Genomic DNA, 8,968 nt, shown 5'->3' with positions numbered 1-8,968 from the left:
CTCTCTTACTCATTCTGTCTCTTACTCATTCTTTTCTGATCAATGAAATGACTTCCAATGAGCCTTGTTATTCTACTGGACAATTAGGGTTCAATATTAGGGTGTTAAAGGTCACTGTTTCCAGATGGACTGGCAGTTCCCCCTCTTTTGGACTGACTTACCCTTAAGATGTATTTTCTTTTCTTGGCTCTTATACCAAATGGTAAGCTCTAAAAAGGCTGTTTGGGGGGCACCTGGGTGGCTCAGTCAGTTAAGCATCTGACTCTTGATTTCAGCTCAGGTCATGATCTCGCTTGGGGTCATGAGATCAAGCCCTGCATTGGGCTTTGCACTGGGCATGGAGTCTGCTTGGGATTCTCTCTCCCTGTCCTTTTGCTCCCCACCCCTCACCCCCCACTGTGACTTGCATGAGTACTCTCTCTCTCTGAAAAAAGAAAGGGAAGGGAAGGGGAAAGAAGAGAAGAGACGAGACGAGACAAGACAAGATGAGAAGAGAAGAGAAGAGAAAAGAAAAGAAAAAAAAGAAAGGAGTTCTGTTCCCTACAGAACCCTCGAATCTATTTTTTAGTTGAACAAAAGCTAGGAGATAGAGTGACCATCCTGTTCCCAGTTTGCCTGGGACTTTCCTAATTTTAGCACTGAAAGTCCCTAGTCCAAGAAACCCTTTAGTCCAGAGGTGAAATCATATCCTCCTCAGAATGGACTGGTGCCGTCAGAAACCTGGAGATCAGAGATGAAAATAGAGTTCTCATGTTAGCATAGGACAATAGACTCCCTGACAGTAGCCCAGAAAGAGAAATTGAGGAAGGGACAATCTCATTTTGAATTAGGTGTACCTGAATGAAGACAGCAAAAGAGAGAAAGCAAGAGACAGCAAGAGCAGTGAGCTTTCCCCAGCCGACCTAAGATTCGGGAGACGGTGAGTCAAGAGAATGTTCCCATATGGGCACACAGTACATCGATATGACTTGTATGGATACATGAGAGATTTCTTTAACACAGATTCTAATTTAACAGTTAAAAATACCCATTCATTTCATCCGCACGAAAACCCATGATATCCAAACAGTAAGCACCACTAACTCCAGCTTATAGATCAACAAATCAACACTCATGGGAGTAAGTCTCACAAGAACCCCTGAAAGCCACAGCTGGGATTTGAACCCAGATCTGCCTTCTCTCTCCTTGCCCCTCTGGCCCTCTCTCTCCGTAGCTGGCACCTAGAAATTCCCATTTTCTGAAGGTAATAGGTAGCTATCAGTGTTCCCTAAATTCCTCGGAGGAGAAAAACAAGAGTCATTATTAGGTTTTCTACTTAATTCAATGAACATTCAGTTAATATTTATTGAGGGTCTCAGCTGACCTTGATACTGCACAGTATTCTAAATCAGGTGGAGTTTGTGTATTTCAGTCTTCCCTGGTATAAACAATTTGAAGATTTTGTTTTCCCCTTCCTTGCTTCCTTATTTTTGAGAGACTCTCACTGCCTCAGTTCACATTAAAGTGCACTCAAGGGCAAAAGGGCTTCTTTCCTGTTATCTGAAATACTTACAGTATTTTATGGCAGGACTATTAACGCACTGTTAATCCATCCAGCTCTAGTACTTTCAGACAGGTGTGTGACATGCTTAAAGCACATCTGCTAAATGTCCTACTACAATCAGGCATGATGACTTCTGTCTTCAGAAAGCAAGTGTCTAATAAGGAGAGTGGAATGTTCATGACTTTAATGTGGGCTGCAATTTCCTCTTAGCCATTTCTGAACAGAAGACCTTCGACCAGTTTGGGGTTAGGGGTGTCAACCCCTCCCTGCAGTAAAAAATGCACCTGTAATTTCTGACTTCCCTAAAGTTTAACTACTAATAGCCTACTGTTGATCAGAAGCCTTACCGATAACATAAAAATCAATTAAAACATATATTGCATGTTCTATGTACTATATACTCTGTTCTTTTTTTTTATTATTAATTTGAGAGAGAAAGTGAGAGCACAAGAAGTGGAGAGGGTCCAAGAGAGAGGGAGAAGCTGATTCCCTGCAGAGCAGTAACCCAGACACAGGGCTCGAACCCAAGACCCTGGAATCATGACCTGAGCCAAAGGCAGATGCTTAACCAACTGAGCCACTCAGGCCCCCTTATATACTGTATTTTCATCATAAAACTATAGAAAAGGAAAGTTATTAAGAAAATCATAAGGAAGAGAAAATACATTTATAGTAAAATCTGCATATAAGTGGACCCATGTAATTGAAATCCGTGTTGTTCAAGGGTCAACTGTTTTGCAAATTTCCAAGGACCGCCAAAGCACAAAGCAAACAATGGCACTGGATTCTAATTTCCATCGTTTCCAACCCTAAATTTCTTTCATCTGTTTCTTTATGTATTACCTCATTCATTCCACCCTTGTATTGGAGCTAAGTACAGAATATCATGATGAGTAAGGCACGATCCTTGTTCTGATGAAGCAGAAAATCTGATGAGGCAAATGACCAGAAATGCGGACACAGGACGAAAGGGTGTCTCAAGTGTCTGCGCCGCTTACAATGGAAACACACAGGAAGAAGGAAGCTGGGTGAGGAAGAAGGAAGCTGGGTGAGGAGAAGCAGAGGAAGCGCTCTAGAGAGCCAACACCCACAATAACTTATGTACAGGTAGAGGAGTGTTAATCCGGTGGAAAGAGCAGCACATGCCATGTTACAGGGTCAGGGAAAACTATGCCCCTTGTTAGAAGCAGCAGAAACGTACTCTGAATAAAGTATATTTTATTTTTTTAAGATTTCTGTATTTATTTTGTAGAGGGGGAGGGGCAGAAAGAGAGGGAGAGACAAACCCAAGCGGACCGCACGCTGAGTGCAGAACCTGATGCAGGGCTTGATTTCCAGCCCCTGTGGTCATGACCTGAGCTAAAACCAAGAGTCGGACGCCTAACCAGCTGCACCCACAACAGGTGCCTCAAGGATAAGATGTATTTTTAAAAAGGGACCAGGGCTGAGGCTGAAGTCTACACAGGACTGGAATGAGAAAGACTGGAACAGTTCCGGTGAGTGCTGGCTTTGAGAAACATCCCCAGGCTTCATCGTGGAAGAGGAGGGGGAAGCGGCAGCCTCCCAGCGTGTCCAGGTGAAATGAGAGGCCCAAAATACCCGGGGCCGGGGCGATGTTAGCAGAATGGAGGGAAGAAGGCAGATAAGGCAGAGAGGGATTCCTTTGGAGGAGAAGGGCCATGTTTTAGACAAAGAAGCTGAAACCAATGGAGAAAACTTGGTACCCACGGACCTTGCTGGAGATGTTCTAGAATTGCGGGCCAGGGCAGAGGCTCTGGAGACAGACAGGGATTCAATCTCTGCTGGTTTTAGCTTCCACCAAAGGCAGAGTGAAGACAGGACCCAGGAGGAGGAGCAGTGCGATGTCATCAAGAAGATGCCTGAATCGCGGCACTGGGGGACACCGAGGAGGAAATGAAATTGCGCAGCAGGAAGGTGGGCACAGGGAGGTGTGGCTGCTCCCCACCATGTGGCCAGGCCCCCTCAGCAGGACAAGGATTCTTGAAGGGCCCTCCCGGCATTACAGCACTCACATTTCCCCCGATACGTTCCAGCTTGCCATAGCAGTTCATCTCACTCTGGAGGCGTATTTTCATTCCTACCCAAGTTACACCCATATGCATTTTTTCCCCCTTTTCTTTACCTCGTGGTAAATCCCCAGGGGAATGAGATTCATGTTTTCATTACCGCATTATACACAGCCCCAAACACAGAACTTTGCTCTTCAATAACTAATATTTGATTATTAATAATGAGTAAGAGGGGGGCGCCTGGGTGGCTCAGTGGGTTAAAGCCTCTGCCTTTGGCTCAGGTCATGATCCCAGGGTCCTGGGATGGAGCCCCGCATCGGGCTCTCTGCTCGCATCCCCTCTCTCTCTGCCTCCTCTCTGCCTAAATGAATAAAATCTTTAATAATAATAATAATAATAATAATAATAATAATAAGAGGCTGTCAATTAGAACATGGGCTCTTAGGCTTCATAAAGTCCACAGTGGAAAGTCCACGTACTTCCTGAGCAGAACCGAGAGCACCTGGCCCATCACGTGAGTCACATGATTTCATTTATACCTTGATGGGGTTTTAGGAAGTCTCTCAAGTTCTGAAGGCATTTAATAACCACGTTACATGAAGGAGTAGGGCAGATAGATGGGAAAGGGTTGACTCTCTTACTGGAAGAGCTGTTTGAGATGGTGTAGTAGAGTCTTCCAGAATTAGCCAGAGCTGTCTACCCGGTCATAACAGCCCTGGGTGTCCCCAGACCTCTCAGGCATGTCCAATGTATGGCAGAGGGTAAACCACAGACCGTGTTCTCAGAGGACAGACAGATTCCAGAGAAAACAGGGATGTTGCTGAACTAATTCCTAGTTCTCTGTCCCAGTCAAATTATGGGGAGGAGGGAACCTAGTAGTGTTTGTATATGCCCCCCCCCCCAGCATGCAAACACACAATCTTCCTGGGAACAACATTCCCAACCATCATAGGAAATAGGGCAGTTAACCTGCCCTTTATCCAAAAATGAGAAAGCAGACTCTCCGAAGATAAGGGACTGGGCTCTAGGTCACAAAGGAAGTACACAGCTCTGTGCAGATTTGAAACCAGGACTGTGGGCAGGTCCCGAGGGTCTGGATGATACACTCCATTACCCCACTGCCTCTTTGGCTAAGGTAGCCCTTCTGATTCTCTGTGTCCATTACAAGAAAATTCTTTAAAAGGATGTTGATTTATTAACTCAGTGCCTTTGTCTGAGGGGTCATTTTACTGGTATTTGAATGGAGATTGATGAGGGCAGAGTATTTGCAGGGCTCTACAGTCTGAAGCGCAGGAGGGGTTTCCTTTGTCCCTGAGGAGGGACAGAGAATGTAAATTTAAGAGCCAGTAGATGGGCTGACAAAGCTTGCCCAGAGAGGGTATACCCTGGCTGCGTGTCACTTACCCAGATCATCTGGGCAGACTCTCCTTTGCTCACAGTCTCCCCCCACTTGCCACTGACACCCCTTAAAAGAGAAATCGGCGATTTGCACACAAAGAACACGTAGATTGCAATATTCATTTTGATCACTTAGGGGTCAAGAATTGTAACTAAACCGATCTGACACTTTCTAAAAATATCCTCTGCCCATAGAGGGAATGAATGTAAGAACTTCTCTTCTCTGTTCACGTCAGCCAGCATTACATCTGACAGGACAGAACATAATACACCGTTACCTGGGGGAGGCTGAGCATATGGTACCTCCATCCAAAAACTCAGGGGACCCTCGGACATTCATTTCACCTTTCCGGACCTCTTCTCCCTCCTTGATAAAAATCAGTTGATTTCTGCTTCAGCCCATCATATTGGGAACCGTGTTTACAAAACAGTAGGTTAAACCCTGGAACGGAGTAGCTTTTAAAAGCACAGACCTTGGAGGCAGGTTGAGTTGGTTTTAAACCCTAGACCTATTGTTGGTTTGACCTTGAGTGGTCACTCAGCTTCTTGCAACCTCAAATCTTCCACGTGGGAAACATGTTAATAATGCTTGCCCTCTTGCTTCTTCTGGGGCTGCATTAAAAACACTGTAAATAAAGTACTTTGCACAGTGCTTGACACATAATAAATGCTCGCTAAATGGTGGGCTGATTTCATTATTATGGTAATATTAGACACTATTATGATCATCTGGTCCCTAGTAAGTATGCGTTTATGAGTAATGTAAACACAGACACTTTATGGGAAGGAACCTCATAAAACGCATTCTGTAAAGAGCATTTTAGAGATCTCGAAGAGGACACCTCCCATTAAAGCCCATGTTAATCCTCCAATGTTGAGGACCCAAGAAAGAAATTGATTTCAGTCCATCAGCCAGCAAATAACTGTTTCCTCCTGAAAAGTAGCATTTGAACCTTGTAACTGATTGCGTTCTCTTTGTTTTCAATGCTAGGAAGCTCATATTCAAAGGAGGACAATAAATTAACACTTACGTAAATACCCTTTTATCCAAGGGCTCATTATACTGAGGAGAACACTGTGGCCCAAAATGATTTATTTTATGTATTGGACACAATTGCTCCTTCCCTCCAACTTGAAAGGAACTCTTTTATTCCGTGACAAGCTGGTCTTCTGAAAATTCTCTTTTTTTTTTCTCTTCTGGCTTTCTGTATTCAGATGCCTCGACTAGTCCACATGTTTAATGTGCTTTATCCGCATCGCATTTAATTCTCTCAGAAGTACCCTGAAACGTGCTATTACTTTGCCAAGATGGAAACCGAGGCTTATGTGATTTGCTTCTACCCAATATACTAGTCTGCCCCCACATCCTTCAGGATATCTTCCCTCTGAGTGATGGGATCTTTGTGCGGCTTGAGCAGTAGTCACGCCCCACAGTACCAAATTTATGCCCCTATGGCTCTGAACTACCTCTTGAACACTAAAGTATTATTTCCAAATGACTACTAGGTAGCCCACAGATACTCTATAAACACAATATGTCGAGAACCAAATATGCATTCCTCCGCTGAAGACTGTTCCTTTTCTGTGTAACAGAATTAAATAAGTAATAAAATAAAAATTGTGAGCTCCCACCATTTTCCTGGTACCACGTGCATTTTAAATGCATTACCTCACTTAAACCTTACGATAATTTCATAAGGTAAATTTCCCATTTTTTGCAGCTGGGAAGTGTGCCATTTTCCCAAGGCTACTCATCAAGTACCCCCTGTGGCTGGACTGATTCTTTAGAAAAGATATTGAAACAATAGCCTTTCCCCCAAGTCATGTGGGCTGGAAGATCTTATCTTCCCCAGTCTCCCTTCTTCCTTCCTGGTGACATCCAGTGAGTCATCCAGACCTAGAATTCATAAACCAATGGTTCTCAAACTTGACAACATAACGGAATCATCTGACTACAACTAGTTACAAACTATTTACACCCTGCCCCAACCCCAGAAATTCGGACTCATTTGGTGTGAGCTACAGAGTAGCACAATTCTAAGGAACAGAATTGCTTAAAGCTCCCTAGGTGAGTTCCAGGTCAGCTTCCAAAGAGCAATTGACTGTCACCTCTAAGTATGTGAACCTACATCATGACCCATCACCCCACTTCGCCTGCCACCACACTGACCACATCATCTCTTCTTGAACTTTGCAAGGCCCCCCATCTCAGCATCCTGTCGCCTCCCCCTTTTTTTTAATCCCTTGTCATCCATGCTCCATAATAGGGGTCAGAGCCACCTCAGCAAAGAACAGATCTGACCAGGCTACTTCACAGGTTAAATCTGGCCATGGCTTCCTATTGCCTTTAGGGCAAAGTACCAGACCTATCCTTCTCTCCTCTGTTAAACTCTTCCCTCTGAGTAGGTCCACATGGGGGGCCATGGCTCCATCCTTTGCTCCTACTAGAGCTGTGGCTGGAACTTCCCCAACCTGTAGGGTCAAGTTTAAATGTCATCTCTCTGAGCCCTTCCCTGTCTGATTCCATCCTGAAGAAATCAATTGCTCTCTTCTCTGTGCTCCTAAAACACAAAGCTTTTAAGATGCTTATAACTTTGTATCAATGTCAGCTTTGCTAGATTGTGGGCTCATTGAGGGCAGGGAATGCGCCATTCATTTTTCTGCCCTATGGATACAGCCTATACTATACTAGAATTGTTATGAGAGTTAAATCATAATAGTTCCTGAAAAAATAAACGAATGTGTGAATAAACACTTAGTTCTTTTTTAAATGTGATTTCCTTTGATTTCTTTCTTTAATGCAAGCAGAAGAGTTCCATTCCTATGGAGATTTCTAAAACTGTATCCCACGGTTGGTGACCAGAGAGAAAAAGAGCTGCCTCATGGGTTTCTCCTACAAAGCATTCCAATTATCTTGAGAAGACTTGAATTAGCCTTTGACACTATAGTTTTCTAATCAGGACAATAGAAATAACAATAATATCTACTTCAAAGGGTTATCAGGAGGATTTAATGAGATAATGGATATAATATGTTTAACTTAGTGCCTGCCTGGCACACGGTAAATACTCAACAAAATTTTTCTCTCCTCCTCCATGAAGCCTTCCTTGCCTATACTAAACCTGACTGATACCTCCCTTCCCTTTATGTGTATATTTACTTAACAAATAGTAACTGACGCTCCAATACACAAACACACGTCTCTAATATGTAGCAACGGGAAAACTAGAACGAAGCCTTACCCTTCAGGAACTTAATTTCTAGTTTGTGAGGAGAGAGAGAGAGAAAATAAACCGAAGAAACATACAGATTATATGATGGGGGCAAGTCGTAAGGAGAAGAATGGAATAAGATAGGCAGAAGGCAAATGCTGCGGTGGGGATGCAATTTTACGTAGACAGCGAGTTCCTCCCTGAGAAAGTCCCATTCAGATGAAGAGCTGGAGGAGTTGGGGAAACCAGCTGTGTAGATGCTATGGGGCAGAATCCCAGGAAGGGAGAAAGGCAAAAAGCCTCATGGGGCTGGAACAGAATGTAAAGGGGGTGGGTAGGATGGATAGGTGAAGGGTTCAGAAAAGGAACGTGAGGCCAGAGAGAATCAGACTCTGTCAGTTATTTTAAAAATATTGGCTTTTCCTCCAAGTGAGACAAAAAGCCTTTGGGGAGAACTGAGAGGTTTACCGGGACCACACCGGCCACTGTTGAGACCAGGCTTATAGCACAAACACAAAGGAAGGAAAACCACAAGTTATATGAGTGGGAGAAGGTGGAGGCCTGTACAGGCTGGTAACCATAGGCATGGCAAACACTAGCTGGCCCCAGGATGTATTTGGAAGGCAACTCACACCATACATCTTGTCCAGCTCAGTACGGAGTATGAGGGAAGGGGATTTTATTTGTTGTCATTGTTCTGAGCAACGGGAAAGATGGAGCTGCTGGGAACAGAGACTGGGGAGTCTGCCACAGGAGCGTGTTTCATGGGAAGAGATAAAAGTTGA

This window comes from Mustela nivalis (genome assembly GCF_964662115.1).
Source record: "Mustela nivalis genome assembly, chromosome: 13".
Taxonomy (NCBI): Eukaryota; Metazoa; Chordata; class Mammalia; order Carnivora; family Mustelidae; genus Mustela; species Mustela nivalis.
Note: the sequence above shows the minus strand (reverse complement) of the source record.